Consider the following 25,689-nt stretch of genomic DNA (forward strand, 5'->3'; position numbering starts at 1 on the left):
TTTGTTTTCGGATTGCATTTCCTTAGGATTCTTCCAATGAATCTCAGTCTGGCATCTGCTTTACCGACGATCAACTTTATATGATCATTCCATTTTAAATCACTACTAATGGGTACTCCAAGATAATTTATGGAATTAACTACTTCCAGTTGATGTCCTGCTATATTGTAGCTAAATGATAAGGGATCTTTCTTTCTACGTATTCGCAGCACATTACACTTGTCTACATTGAGATTCAATTGCCATTACCTGCACCATGCGTCAATTCGCTGCAGATGCTCCTGTATTTCAGTAGGATTTTCCATTGTTACAACCTCTCGATATACCACAGCATCATCCGCAAAAAGCCTCAGTGAACTTCCGATGTCATCCACAAGGTCATTTATATATATTGTGAATAGCAACTGTCCTACGACACTCCCCTGCGGCACACCTGAAATCACTATTACTTCGGAAGACTTCTCTCCATTGAGAATGACATGCTGCGTTTTGTTATCTAGGAACTCTTCAATCCAATCACACAATTGGTCTGATAGTCCATATGCTCTTACTTTGTTCATTAAACGACTGTGGGGAGCTGTATCGAACGCCTTGCGGAAATCAAGAAACACGGCATCTTCCTGGGAACCCGTGTCTATGGCCCTCTGAGTCTCCTGGACGAATAGCGCGTGCTGGGTTTCACACGATCGTCTTTTTCGTAACCCATGCTTATTCCTACAGAGTAGATTTCTAGTCTCCAGCAAAGTCTTTATACTCGAACATAATACGCGTTCCAAAATTCTACAACTGATCGACGTTAGAGATATAGGTCTATAGTTCTGCACATCTTTTCGACGTCCCTTCTTGAAAACGGGGATGACCTGTGCCCTTTTCCAATCCTTTGGAACGCTACGCTCTTCTAGAGACCTACGGTACACCGCTGCAAGAGGGGGGGCTAGTTCCTTCGCGTACTCTGTGTAAAATCGAACTGGTATCCCATCAGATCCAGCGGCCTTTCCTCTTTTGAGCGATTTTAATTGTTTCTCTATCCCTCTGTCGTCTATTTCGATATCTAACATTTTGTCATCTGTGCGACAATCTAGAGAAGGAACTACAGTGCAGTCTTCCTCTGTGAAACAGCTTTGGAAAAAGACATTTAGTATCATCTGTCATCCTCTGTTTCAGTACCATTTTGGTCACAGAGTCTCTGGACATTTTGTTTTGATGCACCTACCGCTTTGACATAAGACCAAAATTTCTTAGGATTTTCTGCCAAGTCAGTACATATAACTTTACTTTCGAACTCATTGAACGCCTCTCTCATAGCCCTCCTCACACTACATTTCGCTTCGCGTAATTTTTGTTTGTCTGCAAGGCTTTGGCTATGATTATGTTTGCTGTGAAGTTCCCTTTGCTTCCGCAGAAGTTTTCTAACTCGGTTGTTGTACCACGGTGGCTCTTTTCCATCTCTTACGATCTTGCTTGGCACATACTCATCTAACGCATATTGTACGATAGTTTTGAACTGTGTCCACTGATCCTCAACACTATCTGTACTTGAGACAAAACTTTTGTGTTGAGCCGTCAGGTGCTCTGAAATCTGCTTTTTGTCACTTTTGCTAAACAGAAAAATCCTCCTACCTTTTTTAATATTTCTATTTACGGCTGAAATCATCGATGCCGTAACCGCTTTATGATAGCTGATTCCCTATTCTGCGTTAACTGTTTCAAATAGTTCGGGTCTGTTTGTCATCAAAAGGTCTAATATGTTATCGCCACGAGTAGGTTCTCTGTTTAACTGCTCAAGGTAGTTTTCAGATAAAGCACTTAAAAAAATTTCACTGGATTCTTTGTTCCTGCCACCCGTTATGATCGTTTGGATCTCCCAGTCTGTATACGGCAAATTAAAATCTCCACCCAGAACTATAACATGGTGGGGAAATCTACTCGAAATATTTTCCAAATTATCCTTCAGGTTCTCAGCCACAACAGCTGCTGAGCCAGGGGGCCTATAGAGACATCCAATTACCATGTCTGAGCCTGCTTTAACCGTGACCTTCACCCAAATTATTTCACATTTCGGACCTCCGTCAATTTCCTTCGGTACTATTGCACTTCTTATCGCTATAAACACGCCTCCCCCTTCACTGTCCAGCCTGTATTCGCGGTATACATTCCAATCTGAGTTTAGAATTTCATTACTGTTTACATCTGGTTTCAGCCAACTTTCTGTCCCTAGTACTATGTGGGCATTGTGACCGTTTATTAATGAGAGCAGTTCTGGGACCTTTCTATAGACGCTCCTGCAGGTTACTATTAGCACATTAATATTGTTATTCCCTGTTGCATTTTGCCTACTCCTACCATGCCGCGTCTCAGGAGGCGTCTTGTCGGGCCTAGGGAGGGAATTCTCTAACCTAAAAAACCCACACGTGCACTCCACACGTACTCCGCTACCCTTGGAGCCGCTTCCGGCGTGTAGTGCATGCCTGACCTATTCAGGGGGACCCTACATGTCTCCACACGATAGCGGAGGTCGAGAAATTTGCACTCCAGATCTCCGCAGAATCGTCTGAGCCTCTGGTTTAAACCTACCACTCGGCTCCAAACCGGAGGACTGCGATCGGTTCTGGGAACGATACTACAAATAGTTAGCTCAAATTCCACCCCGCGAGCGAGGCTTTCCGCCTTCACCAACTCCGCTAACCGCCTGTATGAACTGAGGATGACCTCTGAACCCAGACGGCAGGAGTCACTGGTGCCGACATGAGCAAAAATTTGCAGTCGGGTGCACCCAGTGCTCTCTATCGCCACCGGCAGGGCCTCCTCCACAACTCGGATGAGACCCCCAGGCAAGCAGACAGAGTGAACACTGGACTTCTTCCCCGACCTTTCCGCTATTTCCCTAAGGGGCTCCATAACCCGACTAACGTTGGAGCTCCCAATCACTAACAAACCTCTCCCCTTGTGTGCCTGCTCGGACCTTGCTGAAGGAGCGGCCACATGTCCACTCACAGGCAGATCGGGCGATGCCACACGGCCAGCCTCCATATTGACCCTCCGCCTCGTGCGCCGCGAACGCCACTGAACCCGCCACTCCCCTTGGGGAGAGAGTGGCCCAACCGCGCCCGGTACCCGCGAAGATGTCTCGACAGCAGGGACAGTGGGCGAAGCATGTAACACCTGGGGTATACCATGCGACGCATCAGACTCCCCACTGCCGCTACACTCCGAGGCAGCAGCCTGAAGACGGCTGACCGCGACCATCAACACGTTCAGCTGTTCGCGAACAGTGGCCAGCTCCTCCTGCGTCCGTACACAGCAGTCACACATATCTATCCATCCTAAGAAATCGATTTACTGTAGAGAGTTAATCAACTTTTAACTAGACTGCTAATTCACCAAAGGCGGCTGATAGTTGACTGAACTGTGGCTATTAGACACTTCTTGTAGAAAACAATGAAAATAGCACTACTTGTCTCCGGACTGTATTCAAAACAAACACTAGTCAAGTGTCACAAATTTGATGTCAGATTTTCAGTATTTCAGTAAGAAACGCATGATTTCAGAGCGTACCTCATTTTTCTTTGCAGTGGGACCGACATCCTTTTCTCTTTGAAAAGTTGCACTTCCGTTTTTAAATGTAACTTTAAAACAATTTGTCTCAAGTCTGTCCAGTGACAGTATCCTGTGAGCTAGTCCAGGAACAAATAAAATATTTTAATTAAATATGGTACATAACTGACAACATTCATTTCACCATTGCCATCAAAACAGATCCAGCTTTTGAAACGTCAAAACACTGCCTGCATTTCAAGCGCTCGCACTTCATCACGTTTTTAAAGTCACTCATAAAGTGCTCAATTACACCAGAATCCAAACACAACGAAACCCACTCATTAAATGTACTAGTCGAAAAACAACGTGCATACGAACTCACAGAAACATCGTGAGAGTCAGAATTTACCGAATATGCAGGGTCTTCCCTGTTTCTGTTTCCTTTATTACTGTCAGTTCTTTTGCATCCAAATTCACAAAAGCTACGACATTTAAAACTAAACTGTTTTTCTCCGTCTGAACCATGCTTTTGACGTTCAGGAATTTGTTTTCCGCTGAGTTTTCCCTCGACTGAAACTGTTTCTGTAAGTATAAAACATTGTGTGCCCAGTTTACTGCAGCCTTCTTGTTAGAGATTGCACGTTTACTTTTGTGATCCACGAGCCAGTTTTTCACGAAGCGCAACTTAAGGTATTCCGTAGATGTCTCGATTGCAGTTACAATGTTATCATATTTTTGTGGCATTGTTAACAGAAGGTGACACAGAGCATCAGTTTATTCAGCTGCCGCACCTGTCGATCGAAGATCGCTTACCAACATGTCAAATTCTATGAAATACTCACTCACTGTACGTTTTGCTGAATTTAACTTCAATTTTAGGAGCTATTTACGTAGACGAAACTGACCAGCGATGGGTTTTCTTTCAAATGTGTTGCACAAGTTTGTTCACTTTCGAAATGTAATGTTGCGGTCGTTCATGTATTCCACATGGCTGTCCGGAGTTTGTTCTATTATGGTTGAACGGCACTTCTTATCATATTTCGAGAGATTTTTGAGCACTTCGACTTTTTCAGTTCGTTCCTTTCCTGTGTCACTTTCTGGAAACTTCCCATTTCCGTGAATTCTTCTGTAGTGAGATTCGGTTAAATATAATTCGTCTGGAATGCCTTCCATTTGAAATTTCTAATTTCCGAATTGTTTCCATTGAAAAGTCGATCTCGATATTTTCTTTCATAGTTTTCTGACATTTTGGCGTTCCAAGCTGATGAACTAGAAATACAAAGACGTTTGCGCTAGTTACGTTTTACACTTCCAGCTATTTACTATCTGTCTCTGGTCCCACAACCTGTTGAGAGCCCGCATCTCGTGGTCGTGCGGTAGCGTTCTCGCTTCCCACGCCCGGGTTCCCGGGTTCGATTCCCGGCGGGGTCAGGGATTTTCTCTGCCTCGTGATGGCTGGGTGTTGTGTGCTGTCCTTAGGTTAGTTAGGTTTAAGTAGTTCTAAGTTCTAGGGGACTGATGACCATAGATGTTAAGTCCCATAGGGCTCAGAGCCATTTGAACCTGTTGAGGAAACTGACAGAAGAGCTTGGCTGCGAGCAAGAAACATTAGTCTGAAACGGTTTATTCACTGAGGCAGAGAACACTATAGTTGACACACTTAAAAACATATTAGAACACTTATTGATCTCTATGGCGTAGGTATGCTGAGGGATACGTACAACATCGAACAGTATGGTAATATATTTTCTGTGACTGGCATCCAATGAGGAGAGCATGTCCGTTCTACACTGAAGAACCAAAGAAAGTGGTACACCCGCTTAATATCGTGTAGGACCTCCGCGACACGCAGAAGCACAACAACACGACGTGGCATGACTCGACTAATGTCTGAAATAGTGCTGTAGGGAACTCACACCTTGAATCCTGCAGGGCTGACCATAAATTATTCGTAAGAGTACAAGAGGGTGGAGATCTCTACTGAACGGCACATTGCAAGGCATCCCAGATATCCTCAATAATGTTCATGTCCTCAATAATGTTCATGTCTGGGGAGTTGGATGGCCAGCGGAAGTGTTTAAACTCAGAAGAGTGTTCCTGGAGCCACTCTGTATCAATTCTGGACGTGTGGGGTGTCGCATTCTCCTGACGGAATTGCCCAAGTCCATTGAAATGCACAGTGGACATGAATGTATGCAGGTGATCAGACAGGATGATTACGTAGCTAGACGTTTAAGGAGCCCCGTATCACTCCATCTGCACACGCCCCATACCATTACAGAGCCTCCACCGGCATCAACAGTCCCCTGCTGAAATGCAGGGTCCATGGAATCATGAGGTTGTCTCCATACCCATACACGTCCATCCGCTCGATACAATTTGAAACGAGATTCGTCCGACGAGGCAACATGTTTCCAGTCATCAACATGTTTCCGTCGGTGTTGACGGGCCTAGGCAAGGTGAATGGTCATATGAGAAAATCTTGGTAACCTGCCATTGCAGCAGCAGTAACCGATCTAACATCTGCGCCAGACACTTGTCTTATACAGGGTGTTACAAAAAGGTACGGCCAAACTTTCAGGAAACATTCCCCACACACAAAGAAAGAAAATATGTTTTGTGGACATGTGTCCGGAAACGCTTACTTTCCATGTTAGAGCTCATTTTATTACGTCTCTTCAAATCACACTAATCATGGAATGGAAAGACACAGCAACAGAACGTACCAGCGTGACTTGAAACGCTTTGTTACAGGAAATGTTCAAAATGTCCTCCGTTAGCGAGGATACATGCATCCACCCTCAGTGGCATGGAATCCCTGATACGCTGATGCAGCCCTGGAGAATGGCGTATTGTATCACAGCCGTCCACAATAGGAGCACGAAGTCTCTACATTTGGTACCGGGGTTGCATAGACAAGAGCTTTCAAATGCCCCCATAAATGAAAGTCAAGAGGGTTGAGGTCAGGAGAGCGTGGATGCCATGGAATTGGTCCGCCTCTATCAATCCATCGGCCACCGAATCTGTTGTTGAGAAGCGCACGCACACTTCGACTGAAATGTGCAGGAGCTTCATCGTGCATGAACCACATGTTCTGTCGTACTTGTAAAGGCACATGTTCTAGCAGCACAGGTAGAGTATCCCGTATGAAATCATGATAACGTGCTCCATTGAGCGTAGGTGGAAGAACATGGGGCCCAATCAAGACATCACCAACAATGCCTGCCCAAACGTTCACAGAAAATCTGTGTTGATGACGTGATTGCACAATTGCGTGCGGATTCTCGTCAGCCCACACATGTTGATTCTGAAAGTTTACAATTTGATCACGTTGGAATGAAGCCTCATCCGTAAAGGGAACATTTGCACTGAAATGAGGATTGACACATTGTTGGATGAACCATTCGCAGAAGTGTACCCGTGGAGGCCAATCAGCTGCTGATACTGCCTGCACACGCTGTACATGGTACGGAAACAACTGTTTCTCCTGTAGCACTCTCCATACAGTGACGTGGTCAACATTACCTTGTACAGCAGCAACTTCTCTGACGCTGACATTAGGTTTATCGTCAACTGCACGAAGAATTGCCTCGTCCGTTGCAGGTGTCCTCGTCGTTCTAGGTCTTCCCCAGTCGCGAGTCATAGGCTGGAATGTTCCGTGCTCCCTAAGACGCCGATCAATTGCTTCGAACGTCTACCTGTCGGGACACCTTCGTTCTAGAAATCTGTCTCGATACAAACGTACCGCGCCACGGCTATTGCCCCGTGCTAATCCATACATCAAATGGGCATCTGCCAACTCCGCATTTGTAAACATTGCACTGACTGCAAAACCACATTCGTGATGAACACTAACCGTACTGATGTGCTTGATGCTAGTACTGTAGAGCAATGAGTCGCATGTCAACACAAGCACCGAAGTCAACATTACCTTCCTTCAATTGGGTCAACTGGCGGTGAATCGAGGAAGTGCAGTACATACTGACGAAACTAAAATGAGCTCTAACATGGAAATTAAGCGTTTCCGGACACATGTCCACATAACATTTTTTCTTTACTTGTGTGTGAGGAATGTTTCCTGAAAGTTTGGCCGCACCTTTTTGTAACACCCTGTATAGGCGTCACCGACCGCACCGCCGTATTCAGCCTGTCTGCATATCTCCGTCTTTGAATACGCATGCGGTTCAGTGTATATGAAAGCACACAAACGCATACACACAAAGAGCGGTGCGCAGGGGAAAGGAGTTGTGGTTCTCGTGGTAGTTTTGGGAAAATGGTAATTTTGCAGATACACGGGAGGGCATTGAATACGACCACAGTGAGTTTGTCGTGGACTGTCAGGTGGTGGACGCGTTTCGTTGAGGCACTGGGTGGTCTTCGTGTTCCCTCATTGCGGTGGTAAAAGGGATGAGATGTTTTAAAAATGATGGTGGTGAGTAAACTGCTGGAAGATTCCATGATGTGACGGCTCCCACGTCGACAGTACTGGGCAGTTCTTAATCCAGTGTGAACTGCCAGTTGAAAAACTATTCCCAGTGTCCAATTCAAAATGTTGACCTTCGACGTCCTGGAACTTGTCAAGCAGTTTGACGCTCAGGTCGTTAGATCGGAAGTCTTTGGTGTCATGCTTTACAATAAAGTCGATGGCTGTCACATTGTGCCTGGTTGGTGGAGGCTGATGTGTCATACGTATGTGCACCACCTTTTAGAACCTTTTGTGGACATACATAAAGAGACTGTAAGGCAAGCGGAATTACATCGTTATGAAGCATGATGTGCATGCAGTCCACGATGACCTTCTGGATGAAAACATTAGGAAAGCTGTGAGGTTTTGGAGGCAGTATTTTCAGACGTGCGATGTGTTGTTTTACCCTGGTAACAATGGCGGGAAGTTCGGTGGTTTCCGCTGGCAGCACCTGATGCCCAAAGATGGTGAGTAGGGCCACAAGACTTCAGCGAGGTAGGCATGGAGTTTCTTTCTGCGTGTGGTGTATATGCCTAAAAGACGACTTGACAAAGCCTCTGTCCAGTGTCCACCAAGGCACATATAAGCTGCTTTTAATATGAAAACTCACCATTCTACAAGGCCATTGCTTTGAACGAGATAAGTGTAGTTCAATAATGGTGGGTGCCATAAATGGTACGTAGATCAGTGAACAGGGCAGATTGAAATTGTCAGCCTTGGGTGATGGTTATGGACATCAGGCACCCATATCACATAATCAATGTGTCTATGGAGGTCCTGGCTGTTGAGTCTGATGACCTGTCTCACAGAGGGGTGGCTTCTACCCACCGTGTTACATGGTCCATGGTTGAGAGTGTGTCTCAGTAACCTTCAGATTCAGAGAGGAGTCGCACCAAATCAAGCTGCCCATGTTAGAACTTTGCTATTGGTATTGTAACCTGTCCACGTGGTGGTTTTTCGTAACATCCCACTTCTTGTTACTGATGTGGTATGCACATATGTGTGCATTCATTGCAGTCTTTCTTGATTTTCAACCATATAAAACGACTTGTAACAAGCTGTGTCATTGCTTGTATGCTGCCAGTAGTCTGTTGTGCTAACACAACTACATGAAGGTCGTTGCCCCTAGCGGAGCCAGTGGCATCACAGTCGGTAGCAGTCAGATGTGGGTGGGTCAGTATGGCTGTCATGAGGGCATTGCACGCTGAGGCCAGTGCTGCTGTCTTTGCATGGTGGTGCTGCTGTCTTTGCATGGTGGTATTGCTGTAAACCCCCCCATGAACCATGGACCTTGCCGCTGGTGGGGAGGCTTGCGTGCCTCAGCGATACAGATGGCCGTACCGTAGGTGCAACCACAACGGAGGGGTATCTGTTGAGAGGCCAGACAAACATGTGGTTCCTGAAGAGGGGCAGCAGCCTTTTCAGTAGTTGCAGGGGCAACAGTCTGGATGATTGACTGATCTGGCCTTGTAACATTAACCAAAACGGCCTTGCTGTGCTGGTACTGCGAACGGCTGAAAGCAAGGGGAAACTAGAGCCGTAATTTTTCCCGAGGACATGCAGCTCTACTGTATGATTAAATGATGATGGCGTCCTCTTGGGTAAAATATTCCGGAGGTAAAATAGTCCCCCATTCGGATCTCCGGGCGGGGAGTACTCAGGAGGACGTCGTTATCAGGAGAAAGAAAACTGGCGTTCTACGGATCGGAGCGTGGAATGTCAGATCCCTTAATCGGGCAGGTAGGTTAGAAAATTTAAAAAGGGAAATGGATAGGTTAAAGTTAGATATAGTGGGAATTAGTGAAGTTCGGTGGCAGGAGGAACAAGACTTTTGGTCAGGTGATTACAGGGTTATAAATACAAAAGCAAATAGGGGTAATGCAGGAGTAGGTTTAATAATGAATAAAAAATAGGAGTGCGGGTTAGCTACTACAAACAGCATAGTGAACGCATTATTGTGGCCAAGATAGACACAAAGCCCATGCCTACTACAGTAGTACAAGTTTATATGCCAACTACCTCTGCAGATGATGAAGAAATAGATGAAATGTATGACGAGATAAAAGAAATTATTCAGGTAGTGAAAGGAGACGAAAATTTAATAGTCATGGGTGACTGGAATTCGTCAGTAGGAAAAGGGAGAGAAGGAAACATAGTAGGTGAATATGGATTGGGGGGAAGGAATGAAAGAGGAAGCCGCCTTGTAGAATTTTGCACAGAGCATAACTTAATCATAGCCAACACTTGGTTCAAGAATCATAAAAGAAGGTTGTATACCTGGAAGAATCCTGGAGATACTAAAAGGTATCAGATAGATTATATAATGGTAAGACAGAGATTTAGGAACCAGGTTTTAAATTGTAAGACATTTCCTGGGGCAGATGTGGATTCTGACCACAATCTATTGGTTATGAACTGCAGATTGAAACTGAAGAAACTGCAAAAAGGTGGGAATTTAAGGAGATGGGACCTCGATAAACTGAAAGAACCAGAGGTTGTAGAGAGTTTCAGGGAGAGCATAAGGGAACAAATTGACAGGAATGGGGGAAAGAAATACAGTAGAAGAAGAATGGGTAGCTCTGAGGGATGAAGTAGTGAAGGCAGCAGAGGATCAAGTAGGTAAAAAGACGAGGGCTAATAGAAATCCTTGGGTAACAGAAGAAATATTGAATTGAAACAGGGATGGCTAGACGACAAATGTAAGGATGTAGAGGCTTGTCTCACTAGGGGTAAGATAGATACTGCCTACAGGAAAATTAAAGAGACCTTTGGAGAGAAGAGAACCACTTGTATGAATATCAAGAGCTCAGATGGCAACCCAGTTCTAAGCAAAGAAGGGAAGGCAGAAAGGTGGAAGGAGTATATAGAGGGTTTATACAAGGGCGATGTACTTGAGGACAATATTATGGAAATGGAAGAGGATGTCGATGAAGACGAAATGGGAGATAAGATACTGCGTGAAGAGTTTGACAGAGCACTGAAAGACCTGAGTCGAAACAAGGCCCCGGGAGTAGACAACATTCCATTTGAACTACTGATGGCCTCGGGAGAGCCAGTCATGACAAAACTCTACCATCTGGTGAGCACGATGTATGAGACAGGCGAAATACCCTCAGACTTCAAGAAGAATATAATAATTCCAATCCCAAAGAAAGCAGGTGTTGACAGACGTGAAAATTACCGAACTATCAGTTTAATAAGTCACAGCTGCAAAATACTAACGCGAATTCTTTACAGACGAATGGAAAAACTGGTAGAAGCCGACCTCGTGGAAGATCAGTTTGGATTCCGTAGAAATGTTGGAACACGTGAGGCAATACTGACCTTACGACTTATCTTGGAAGAAAGATTAAGAAAAGGCAAACCTACGTTTCTAGCATTTGAAGACTTAGAGAAAGCTTTTGACAATGTTGACTGGAATACTCTCTTTCAAATTCTGAAGGTGGCAGGGGTAAAATACAGGGAGCGAAAGGCTATTTACAGTTTGTACAGAAACCAGATGGCAGTTATAGGAGTCAAGGGGCATGAAAGGGAAGCAGTGGTTGGGAAAGGAGTAAGACAGGGTTGTAGCCTCTCCCCGATGTTATTCAATCTGTATATTGAGCAAGCAGTAAAGGAAACAAAAGAAAAATTCGGAGTAGGTATTAAAATTCATGGAGAAGAAGTAAAAACTTTGAGATTCGCCGATGACATTGTGATTCTGTCAGAGACAGCAAAGGACTTGGAAGAGCAGTTGAACGGAATGGACAGTGTCTTGAAAGGAGGATATAAGATGAACATCAACAAAAGCAAAACGAGGATAATGGAATGTAGTCAAATTAAGTCGGGTGATGCTGAGGGAATTAGATTAGGAAATGAGACACTTAAAGTAGTAAAGGAGTTTTGCTATTTAGGGAGTAAAATAACCGATGATGGTTGAAGTAGAGAGGATATAAAATGTAGACTGGCAATGGCAAGGAAAGCGTTTCTCAAGAAGAGGAATTTGTTAACATCGAGTATAGATTTAAGTGTCAGGAAGTCGTTTCTGAAAGTATTTGTATGGAGTGTAGCCATGTATGGAAGTGAAACATGGACGATAACTAGTTTGGACAAGAAGAGAATAGAAGCTTTCGAAATGTGGTGCTACAGAAGAATGCTGAAGATAAGGTGGGTAGATCACGTAACTAATGAGGAGGTATTGAATAGGATTGGGGAGAAGAGAAGTTTGTGGCACAACTTGACTAGAAGAAGGGATCGGTTGGTAGGACATGTTTTGAGGCATAAAGCGATCACAAATTTAGCATTGGAGGGCAGTGTGGAGGGTAAAAATCGTAGAGGGAGACCAAGAGATGAATACACTAAGCAGATTCAGAAGGATGTAGGTTGCAGTAGATACTGGGAGATGAAGAAGCTTGCACAGGATAGAGTAGCATGGTGAGCTGCATCAAACCAGTCTCAGGACTGAAGACCACAACAACAACAACATTGCTGTAAACTAAACTGATACCTTGCCAATGTTGCGTAATGACAGAATTCTGACCTCTAATTTAAGCCTGCAGTCCAAAGTTGTCTGCTCATTCGTGACCATGGCAAGATGGGACTTTGGAACTGATAGTTTGGTAATTTTCGCATCTGTCAGCAACTGCTTTCTTTGGAATTGGAATTATTACATTCTTCTTGATGTCTGAGGGTATTTGGTCTGTCTCATACAACTTGCACACCAGATGGAAAAGTTATGGCATGGCTGGCTTTCCTAAGGTTATCAGTAGCTCTGACGTAATGTCGTCTATTTCTGAGACCTTGTTCCGATTTAGGCCTTTCAGTGCTCTGTCAGATTCTTCTCACATTATGATATCTCCCATCTGATCTTCATCTGCTTCCTCTTTCATGTCTATAATATTGTCTACATGTTCATTCCCTTGTACAGACACAAAAAATATGTATTTATGGCCATTGGTTCCCTATCTCAAATGTGAGTTATGTGTTAAGTAAATATTGGAAGACCATTGTCATAGATCTATGAGGCTTAAAAGTGGACAATAAACATTGATTTCCGTTAGTATAGGGTTTCTTGCAATCAATACTTTTTTGAATTGACGTCAGCTTACTTGTAGATTACAGTGTGTAAACAACCTACATGCACAAACAGTCGGTGCAGTTTTTCTCATCATCTCAATGTAAGAACTGATAGAAGTCAGACGCCTGTTGCTCATTTGATATTTGAATTATATCGCTGTCCACCATTTCTACCCAACACGTCATTTGAGTTCATGTCCTCAGTGACAGTAAACAGTCAGCAGGAAGTATGTCGCACAAGTGCTGAAATTTCAATATATGGTGTTGGCAGGTTTTCCTCACACGTCAGTGTAGATTCATGTCACTCTTGCACACCCTCCACCCTCATGTAAAATCGGCCAAAGAAAAGTGCGCACAGATTACAGAGGAAAGCACATGGGTGTGTGGTGATTACAGAGAATCATGGCGGTGGCGGTGCGCCTGGTGGAGCTGATGGCCCTGGTGGCGGTGGTGGCGCTGCTGTCGACGGCTGTGGTCGTTGCCATCATGGTGGAAAAGCTCCTGAGTGCCGCCATGCTACTCATGAAGCCGGCTAGTTGGGTGGCGAGCAGCTTCGTCCGGGCATCCCAGTACTTCGTGCTCTACCTTATACAGCTGCTTGTGGCAACTGCCAACCGCGTGGCACAGTCGTTCTGGCCGTCTAGTCATCCTCAAGAAGAAGAACTCCCCTATTGTGATGAGAGTTGAGCAGGTGGTCGCTGCTGCCGAAAATACATTTTATCTGTACGTTTGTGAAACATTGTAATAAAATGTGACTTACTCTAGTAACTGGCCAGGAGAAACAAATACAGTGCATTTGAATTAAGAACAAATGGAAAGTCGAAACTTTGCCACTGACTACGAAACAGATCATCGTCTGAAACCATTCTAACATTTGTGAAAATTCCAAAAGCATGAAGACTATACACTGAGGTGACAAAAGTCGTGGGGTATCTCCTAATATCGTATCAGACCTCTTTTTGCCTGGTGTAGTGCAGTAACTCAATGTAGCATGGAATCAACAAGTCATTGGAATCCCCTTCAGAAATATCGAGCCATACTGTTTCTATAGTCGTCCATAACTGCGAAAATGTTGCCAGTGCAGGACGTTGTGCATGAACTGAACTCATGATTGCGTCCGATAAATATTCGATTGGATTCATGTTGGGCAATCTGGATGGCCAAATAATCGGCTCAAACTGTCCAGAATGTTATTGAAATCAATTGCGAACGACTGTGGCCTGGTGACGTGGCGCATCCATACAAAGTCCATCGTTGTTTGGGAACATGAAGTCCATGAAGGTCGTAAGTGGTGTCCAATTAGCCGAACATAACTATATCCAGTCGATGATCGGTTCAGTTGGACAAGAGGACCCAGTCCATTTCATGTAAACACAGCCCACACAATTATGGAGCCACCACCAGCTTCCACAGTGCCTTGTTGACAACTTGGGTCCATAGAGTCGTGTGGTCGACGCCAGACTCTAATCCTATCATCAGCTCTTAAACAACTGAAATCGGGACTCATCTGACCAGGCCACGAAATTTCAGTCGTCTAGTGTCCGACCGATTTGGTCAGGAGCCCAGGAAAGGCGCTGTAGGCGATGTTGTGGTATTAGAAAAGGCACTCGTGTCTGTCGGATGCTGCCATAGACCATTAATGTCGAATTTCGCAGCACTGCTCTAACAGATACGTTCGTCGTACGTCCTACGTTGATTTTACGCAGTATTGCTTGTCTGTTACCATGGCAACTCTACGCCAACGCCACTGCTCTCACTTCTAAAGTGAAAGCCCTTGGCCACTACAATGTACATAGTGAGAGGTAATGCGTGAAATTTGGTATTCTCAGCACACTCTTGACATTGTGGAGCTCGGAATATTGAATTTCCTAATGTTTCTGAAATGGAATGTCCCATGCGTCTAGCTCTAACTACCATTCCACGGTCAAAGTCTGTCGTGTGGTCATAACCACTAAGGACCACTTTCACATGAATCACCCGAGAACAAATCACAGCTCCACCAAAGCACTGCGCTTTTATACCTTGTGTACACTATACTACTGCCATTAGTATATGTGCATATCGCTAGCCCATGACTTTCGTCACCTCAGGATATATATGCCTGAAATTTCCTTTATCCTACTTGAGAAATCTGTAAGATGTGAAGCATGAACCTCTTCTCTTGTTCATCAGTCAGTTTCTAAAATGCATTGAATGAATAATGATATAGATATCCTCATGGAAAATCTCCCAGTATATAGTTTGTATGTAAGTCCACAGGATACTAGAGGACTCTGATGAACACACCGCCAGCCGCTTGCGTTCTAAAGAGGCAGCTGGTGACATACCTCTGAGGCAGGTTCGAATATTCTTCATTGCCAGCTTCCATTTGTTATCCCTTTTTGTTCTCTTACCAACCCGAAGATGTACTTCTCTATTTGCCTCTTTAGCTTCTATAACATTGTGTAAGGATCGTGTAAGCAGGGAGTCAAAGTACGCACAGAGACATTTTGCTAGTGCGAGTTGCCTACATCAGGGGAAAATATGCACTCAGAGGCATACCTATTGTTCTCTTTTGATTGAAAAGTTCTTAACTACTATTCTGCTAAGTGGATGGTGACCCCCTGGGGATAATCCTTCCCTTTCATTGAGAGGTCCTTAACCTATTGATCCCCACCTCTCCCACTCTCCCTCCTCCTCTCAACACTTCAGGAAGCCATCAACCCTTCTCCGTCCACCTCGCTGATACAGGCACACATTAGGGTCTGAGTTATTCAAATATCCCCTCTTACTCTATCAGTTTGATTGTCTACTTCATTAAATTGATCAATTAATTAACCCCTCCCCCTCTGGTAAACCCCCAACCCTACCCTCCCCTCTGCCCCTCCGCTACCTGGAAACTGGGAGCTGTGCTGGAGAGGATGAATTTCATGACAGGAAATTCAATTATATACCAGAGGGTATATTGTTTGTTTATAAAACATTCAGTTGACAGGGGTGGATCTCCCTTGCTCGTCATTCTCTGCTGTTTGCGAAGATGCAGGTCTTGTAAAGAAGTAATTAAGCCGCACTGGGTTAGCAGAGCGGTCTAAGGCGCTGCAGTCATGGACTTTGCAGCTGATCCCGGCGGAGGTTCGAGTCCTCCCTTGGGCATGGGTGTGTGCGACAGTTTTCCATTTTCAAGCAATCCTGCAGCATACAGTGTACAATGTCTTCGTATAAAATTATAAGTTTGATAATTTACATTTCATGTATGACAATAAAGTCGTTTAGCGGACTAAGGTGCTTCAGTCATGGACTGTGCGGCTGGTCCCGGCGGATGTTCGAGTCCTCCCTCGGGCATGGGTGTGTGTGTTTGTCCTTCGGATAATTTAGGTTAAGTAGTGTGTAAGCTTAGGGACTGATGACCTTAGCAGTTAAGTCCCATAAGATTTCACACACATTTGATCATTTTTGAACATTTTTGAAAGAAGTAATTAAATCCATCGCTATTTCCTTTCATCCCAACCAGCAAGGAATATCATCATGAAACACTCATCACACATAATTACGCTGTTAAAAACCGTTCGATTGCAAAGTATGCACCGTCCGCCGATCCCTGTCTGCTGGCCCACACCGAATGCCGGCTCGTGGCACTGCACACGCAGCTTCTTCAGTGTTCCCCAAGGCGGCCACGTGTCCATCATCAGCCGCACCACGTGCCTGTCCAGGAGTAGCCGCTCGGGCCCAGTGACTGACAGACCAGATGTCATGCTAATTCCCGAACAAAACCTCCCGAGAAATTCCTGCCGAAACACATGCTCTTTCTCTACAGGGTGTCCGAAAAGTCTTTCCCTGATTACATAAATTGATAACTCAGGCTAGAAGTAAGATACAAACATGAAACTGGCGTCTAATTGTTTACAAACTGTAAAAGCTTTCTTGACACATCAGTTAACTTCCACATGAGCACCCTTGGTAGCACATAGCACATCTAGGCAAATATTCAATTTCCGTCCACACAGTAGCCAACATCACTGGAGGGTTCGATTCAACGACTGTGGTTATCCATTGCCGCAGGGTTTCAAGATCTGGTACACGTGTTCGGTAGACCTCGTCCTTGACATAAAGCCCATAAAAAGAATTCTAATGGGTTACGTCAGGAGAGCGTGGAGGCCAAACCGTTGGCCCATCACGACCAATCCATCGCCTAGGAAAGGTCATATCGAGATAGGCACGGACGTCCAAACCCCAATGAGGCGGTGCACCGTCTTGCTGAAACAAGACATCGGGATGATAATGAAGCAGCTGAGGAACAGCATACAGTTGCAACATGTCCAGATACACTGCAGATGTGATGGTAGCCTCAGCGAAGAAGAATGGCCTGATAATTCGACCGTGCAATAGCGCGCACCAAACATTCACCTTTGGACTGCCTCTGGTGCACTCCATGACTTCGCCAGGCGGTTGTGAACCCCAAATGCGCACATTATGGCGATTCACTACTCCACTGACAAAAAAGGTCGCTTCGTTGCAAAAGGTAATTCGTCTGAGATAACCATCATCGTCCTCAATACGTGATAGCATTTCGACCACAAAGTCATACCGACATGTACTGTACGTTTGTGTAAAATGTCATGGAGAGAGCTTTCTGGCATCTGTAATTCACGTGAGGACCTGCGCACCGATTTCTTCGGACTTCGCAGAAAAGGCTGCCTTACAGCTTCCACCCTGTCTGCTGTTCCACCCTGTGGACCAGACCTCGGAAGGTCAGCAACCGATCCTGTGTTCTTGAACTTCTCATACCAGGCTTTAATGCTCTTGACATCAGGTGGATTCCTTCCAAATGTTGTCTGGAAGAGTCTCTGCACTGCGGTTGGAAATCGTGTCTCATGGTACCACAGGACGCACTGTACATTCTCCTGATTGGTTAACATGGCTTCTTTTGCACTGCACCTTATCCACTACTTACGTACTGCGAACCTAAAACAGAAAAAAAACTTTGATTGTTGTAAACAATTCGACACAAGTTTCATATTTGTGTCTTATTTCTAGCCTGAGTTATCAATTTATGTAATCAGGGAAAGTCTTTTCGGACACCCTGTATTTCTCCTCCCGCAGAGTCCCACTGCAGGGCCTGCATGCGCCGCTGGTCGCGGTCAGATTGAACTGCAAACAAAGCAGCGTGTTCCCGGTAAACCCATACAGAATTTCGAGGCACGCGAGAGAGAATCGATTCCGCCATGTTCTCGAAACTACCCCAGTCATCCTGACGCACTTTCTTGTGTTGCATTTCACGAACTGCTTCGGAAATTCTTGCATCTGGTGTTGCAGAATATCGTCACATACATAACTTGATATCACAGGAACTAAATGTACCATACCACAAAGGGAGAGCTTTGCAGATACGTAAGAATATTTAAACGATTCCGTGCAATACCGCCACTGTCACACTTCAGCACAGACTCTAAAAGAAAAGATCGCGGTACGCTTGTGAAAGCAAACTGAAACACTTCGTACCCTCTTGCGAGAAATACCCTTGTATTTGAGCACGAGGTACTTCCGGAGTTACGGAACCAAGTTGAATATGGCACTAAATTCACTTCCAAAAAGATCACTGCACAGTAATCTGCTTCAATTGAGCAATGTGTACACCCACTGACTCTAAAAAGAGATCATGGCACACCTGTGAAACCTCTCAGTCTTCCTCCAGTACTACAGAATATTTGGATGCATTAACATATTAGGTAAAGTGTTTAACGCCTCAATACATTTGCAAATGTTGCTTTAAACAATTGGTTTGAAGTACACTCCCACACAAACCACTGTGCTGTCTTCCCAGGTGCACATGGAACAGAAATACATTATGGCAAAATGCACTAAAAAAACACATCGCTAAAATAAATGACAACAAATACATCGTGTCGAAGCTCTGAAGACGATCCTGCAAAATACTGTTAAATACACATCACGGTACTTTGGTACACGAGGCACGCTGTCTCCTCAATCTGGACTCTATCTGTGATCGGCATACTGCGAGCTGGCACTTCGTATAATTTCTACTGTTTTATTTTATTCACTGACAAGATAGTACTAATTCTTAACTTTGTGCTTCTAATCTTGTTGGATTTAAAATTTTCTTTACTGTTTGATCATCGGTGCTTCTCCTCTGAAGCGCTACTGTAAGATATTTTGAAGCCGGCCGGTGTGGCCGTGCGGTTAAAGGCGCTTCAGTCTGGAACCGCGTGACCGCTACGGTCGCAGGTTCGAATCCTGCCTCGGGCATGGATGTGTGTGATGTCCTTAGGTTAGTTAGGTTTAATTAGTTCTAAGTTCTAGGCGACTGATGACCTCAGAAGTTAAGTCGCATAGTGCTCAGAGCCACCATATTTTGAAATTGTTTTGTTTCTACAACTTAAGGTAGAGTATGGACTTGCTTTACGCTGCACTTCACACAATTCAGTTTTCAAGATTTTGCACACGTTTAAAGAGTGCTGTGATTAATTTCACTTGTTAAAGAAATTAATTGTTTGTTTTGCGGAATTTAGGTACTTTAAGCGTGTTTGCCACTGGAGGTCTATTATTTGTTTGTTCATTCATCTAAGAATTTTGTTTAATTTCAGACTTAAAGAAATTTTACTTGCATAATACACTGAGGATTTTATTAAAATTGTTTTTGAGAAACAAACTTGTAGTGATACCTTTCCTGTTAGTGGAAATCTCCATGGATCGTGATTTATCATTCTTCATGTCTCAAATATTGGACTTTAAGTGCTTATGGTGGACTAGTTTCATCAGAACATATGTCTTGAAATCCTTGCACTGGTGATCACTGTCCTCCAGACAGTTACCACATCTCTCTCAAGGGTATTTGATTAACATTTCGTTGTTCATAAATGCCCATTTCAGCTTATTGCTTGAGAGTGTCATTTACTTGACTTTACTTTCTACTAACTAGCCTCGCTCAACTCACAACACATTCAAGTAATAGTCTGTCACATAAATCTGATACAGAAACGATATTGATCTCCTGCTATCATTATTTAAAAAACTACCTCACTTCTGCAAATGACCATAGAAAGGGTCCACAAAGTGCCCTCTGGGATCGCTGAACCTCGACTCTACCCTCTCCTTGCTGCTAAAGTGCACCAAAGTAGTCCAGAAAAATGCACCTTGGTAAGGACAGTATAGTACTCTGGCTTACTTGGCTGACTATTGCAATTACAAATGCAGCATTACAAAGTCCCCTTGGGAGTTAAACAGTAGATTTCAACTAAGAACTTATGTTCACCTAGTATTCAAATTATTAATTCATGCATATTAATAAATCTTTCATATATTTAAGATCAAAGACAATAACATAGTTTTATACACTTCATCCACCAGTTAGTATCAATTATCATAATATCAAAATAAAAGTATAGCTTCAAGGAAGTGTATCCTCAACAATATTTAAATAATACATGTATAATTTGTAATGTTTCTTTCATGTACATGCAAAATCATATTTAAAAATACATCTTAAACACTATCACACACACGCACCGGAATTCAATAAAATGTTATTGTAATTTCTTTGCTGACAAAGTTTAACCTAACAGAAGTATTCCTGAATATATTTAAAACAACGTTAACTTATCATCAACTATCATGTCCGTTTGTCTGCATGTAGTGTCACATTCTGTAAGTTTCTATGTCTTACCAATCAACAAGTTCTGTCCTTTTACTAAATTGCGCTAAATCGATTTCTTATTTACTATAAATACATGTATACAAATACTTCAATTTCTACTTAAAAACCCAAGCAGAAAATAACTTTTCCTCATGACATAAATTTAACAGTCTATTAAGAGGATAACACCTCTCCCTGTGTCATTTTTTTATTACAATAAATCACTTTTTTACTTTTGGTAACTAACCAAGTCCTTTCTCAGTGTTTTGTTGTTAAATAACTGTTTCTTCAAATGTTCCTTAAACGCTATAAACAAGTTCATTAAAGAACACTCTTCATATTTTAAGTAACCTGTCTGCTTACACCATCACATAAAAGCAACATCTTGTCTGGTAGCTTTATATCGCAATTTATAAATTTTGCTTTCCTATTGCTTCAGTTCTCTTTTCATTCACATTTTAAGAAATTTGTTCAGGAACTTTTAAATTCAATATTTGATATGTCCTGAAAAACATCATAGTTTAAATAATAATTATACCTCTATATTTTAAGTAGGTGTGTTTACATGTGTGTGTGTGTGTGTGTGTGTGTGTGTGTGTGACAATACTGCTCTGTAAGTCTGATTGGCATCTTCTCTTGCTCTACGTTTATACTGATTTAAATTAGTAATGTTCTGTGCTCCTAATCTTTCTTTGATTTGATAAATTTCAAGTAGTGTGCATCAGAATGTGGAATAATTCTGATTTTAAATGGACTATTGTACACAGATTTAAACTTATTTTTTTCACAGTTTCTCATGCATCTTAACAAACACCAATTCCTGAACTTCCATTTGGTATTTATAATATCTGTGGATCCTATCTTTAGGTTGCTTACTTATCTTGTCTTTAAGTAACTTTTCCTTTTGATCAATAGTAACGCCTTAACTTCCAGGAAACTGTTAAATTTCGACCGAAATTTTTGTTTTTACATGCAATAACATTTCTTCAGGAGTAAAACCTGTTCTCTCACAATTCAAAGTATTCATAACATTTTCAGAATAATTTTTTCCTCAAGACCTGTGATTGTCAAGGCTGTACTTACATATAGCTAACTGAGGGATTGCTTGTGGGATGCTATGCTGATATTTGCAAACTTGGATTCATTTTTCTACCATCCCTTCTTTCCACAATTTTGAAGAAAACTGTGGTTTAATGTATAGCAAATATCTTTTTTGTTTCCCTACATATACAACGTAGTTTTCATACATTTTATTATAAACTGCCTCAGAGTTTGCTTTCCAAATTTAAGAAATTTTGAAAAAGCTTTTCGTATTACAAATATGAATGTAAAATTTCCAATTGTCACTGGTATTGGTCCATACAGATCGAAAGCAACTAATTCCATTACAATAGTTGATCTAATGGTTTGCATCAGCTGTTTACTGGCAGCATCATTTTCTGGCATAGGTTACAAGTTTTTACATCTTCTTATATCTTCCATACTAAATTATTAACGGTAATGTACTTGTAGATTTTATCAGTGCACTTTCTTGCACCACAGATTCCATAGGCTGAATGAAAACAATCAATTAATTCATTATCATAGTGGGAAGGCCATCATACTTTCCACATTTTGGAATCATTTCTTCTTCCCAGGTATTATACATCTTCATAAATTTTGTAAAATACCTTAATTTTTCAGCTTTTATATTATCAAGTCTTGTTTTTACCACTTTCAGACAATTGTCTGAATTTCGATATTGTTCCATGTTTTTACAGATATTCAAACTGTTGTCTTTGCCTTCTACTTCTTTAAAATAGTTTATCTGAAAAATGCCTTCCTTTTCCTTGTTCATATCTAAATTCTCAACATTTTCTTGTAGTCTAGGTAAGACAAGTGGTTTTTAGTTCTCTGTAATTTTATATATTCGATTTCCATCTCAAATTGCTGTAGGAACAGTGTCCATCTAGTTAATATAGTATGTAATAGTCAACAGTCTTTCAGAAATGTTAGTGCCCTTTGATTAGTATGGATAATCCTTCTGTGCTTTCACAAATAGTTTTTAAACTTTTTGGAAACCCAGATTATTGCGATAGCTTCCTTTTCCATAAAAATGTAATTTCTTTCAAATGTACTTAACGTATGACTTGCAAAGGCGATCGGTTTATGTACAATCTCTCCTCCTTCCTTGTGTTCTTGAAAAATGGCAACGCCAAATGCAACATCTGAACTGTCTGTGTCCATGTGGAAAGGTACATTCAGATTTAGGAGATACAAAATAATTTTTTCTGCTTTAATCTTTTGAACACTAAACCACATTCTCCGATCCACATAAAAACGCTATTGGTGGTCAAAAAGTTGTTCAAACTTGGATTGTTAACCTCAAGAGAGCATGTGTGTAGAAAGTGTGGCAACCACAAATAACAATGTTGTTGTACGATTTTGGACCTGTACCTATTCCTTCATGATTGCTTCAGCTAACACAGTGATAAACTGTGTTGTCATATATTCAAGCAAGCATCCATAATATAAAACAAGCAGCGAACTACACAAGAAAAAAATTATGATCTGCGCAAAGAATTGACCCACATTACAAGCTAGCAGCAAAGTCTAATAATTAGGAAGCTTCTGCAAGATAATTGGTGACCAAATAAGTGGTTGTCTGGGATCTGATGCAGCTGCACTGTTTACTGCTTTAAGTGGGTCATTACTGTGGAGTAACACTTGTATGTTGCAACAGAGTAATATAATGAATGTTTATTTTATTATTTTTTAAAGAAACAGAGCTTCAGCTCATGTAATGTAAATTTATTATATAGGTGTTCAATGGAACTAAGTTGAAACTGTGATTTTGCTTATAGACGTTTATGTTGGTAACATAAAGGCAGCTATTCTATATATGTGTACAAAGTGTGTCATGTGCCAACTTTTGTTACAGAAAACTGCACGCTCACTCGACGTTTAAATAAAAATAAATGTCGTGTGGCGAGAGCTTCCCATTGGTGAGACAAGTCACCTGGTGCAAGTCTTTTTATTTGACGCTGCTTTGGTGACTTGCGAGTCTATGTGGATGATATAATGATAAAGGCAATACAACACCCAGCCTCAATCGACGAAAATCTTCGACGAAGCTAAGAACAGAACTTGGGCCCATGCATGACATTCTGTCACATTGAACACTCAGCTATGCAGACAGACGACGATTAACTGATTGAGCATTTATGTATTTGCAGTAAAAAGAACGCTGCATAAAAGGCTTAAAATTTTTTTCTTGTCCTGAGTACAGGACAATTTCTTATGGCTTACGCTTATGGTGGTTCTTTCCTAACACCTTCAGCTGTTGGCTCTTTACAAATCAGACTTTTTAAGTTTTCAAGTCATCTCTCTTATTAATGCCTTGAACAGTCTGTTCATGATCCCCAAATGTTTCTGCAGGTTTCAGTGACTTATTATTAAGTTGTCCATATACATTGAGATCTCTGAACTTATTTCATTGCCTAAAATTGTTGTAAACACTGGTGTGGAAGTGTTAAACCCAAAGGGCACTACATTGTAATGTTTTCAATTGTAAACATAGTGAACTTTCGAGATTCTGATGCCAATAACCAGCATTATGAAATTTCTAAAAAAAATTTCATTTAAATTTTCAGATTGATCTGTTTCCTGTTCTATGATCTTATTCAGGCTGCGAGTGTCACTAACCATTCATACATCTCTGTCTTTTTGTTTGCAATTATTAGTGAATTGTTGTGAGGAGTATTGGGTCCATCAGTTACATTCCACTCACCCACCCTGTCTCTCTCTCTTTTAGACTTCAGCGGTCTTAGGTAATGGAACTGGATATGGTGGCACAAGAAATGGTTCAAGTTCAGTGACATCTAATCAGTGTTCATAACCTACAACTTTTCCTGGCGTATCCAACAAAACTTTTTCATTATCCTTTAGCTTTCGATCTAATACTATTGTTTCTTCTTTTGACAACTCACCAAATTGACTTACAATTCTTCCAAAACCATGTTCTTCTTCACCTGGATCTTTAATAGTTTCAACACGAAACATTTCCTTAACTGTTATTTTTGTCAGTCATAAATTTTTAATTCATAAATTTGGTACTTTTTCTATCTCACTGATGGATTCAAAATCCACTTGTAATAATGTAAAATTACTTTTTGATTTTATAAGTAATAACTTTTTGCTTTATTAACCAGCTTATTCCTAATACTACTTCTGCAGTCAGTTCTGCTTCTATTAAAAACTTGTCTAAATAACTTTTGGCAGTGTTTATGCATAAGGTTTGCCCTTAATGATCTCAAAATATGCACTAGATATTGCACTAATTTGTGCACATGTCTTCAGGAGAACATAGAAATCGTTTCCCCATATATCTGCAGGAATTATTGTCTGCATTCAATTGTTCATTTGTTTGCACTCGCTACTTTCCTGTAACAAGGCACTCTGTGTAGCAGGATTGTTCCATGAAATCTGTCCTACTTTAACACTTCCTCTTTGTCTGCAGATTTTTTCCACCTCCTAACTACTATTTCTTTTACAGCCTTTTCTTCCCATTGACCACATATATTGTCATCAATAATTTCTTTTTCTTTTACATCATCTTTCATTAACACTGAATTTTCTGGAGCTACTGTAATAATTATATACCTCTGCTTTTACGTCACAAATATCAAGAAGAAAATGGCTGTCCCATAATCACGCTGATTATCTTAAAAAATTATCACATTAACTCAATTGATATCACATTAAACCCATGAGAAGGAAATAATTTCATGTTCTTCACACACCTTTGAGCTATGGCACTGTCTCTCTCTCTCTCTCTCTATCTCTCTCTCTCTCTCTCTCTCTCTCTCTCTCTCTCTCTCTCAGTCTCTCTCCCCTTTAATTTTGGTAGAAGTTTCCTCTGGTCTCAACCCCCTTTATATTTATCATTTTCCCATTCTCTAAACCTATCACACATCTGACAGAGTTCATTCTTATATATTCTAAATGTTTCATTTGTTGGTAA

Source organism: Schistocerca cancellata, chromosome 6 (genome assembly GCF_023864275.1).
Source record: "Schistocerca cancellata isolate TAMUIC-IGC-003103 chromosome 6, iqSchCanc2.1, whole genome shotgun sequence".
Lineage (NCBI taxonomy): Eukaryota > Metazoa > Arthropoda > Insecta > Orthoptera > Acrididae > Schistocerca > Schistocerca cancellata.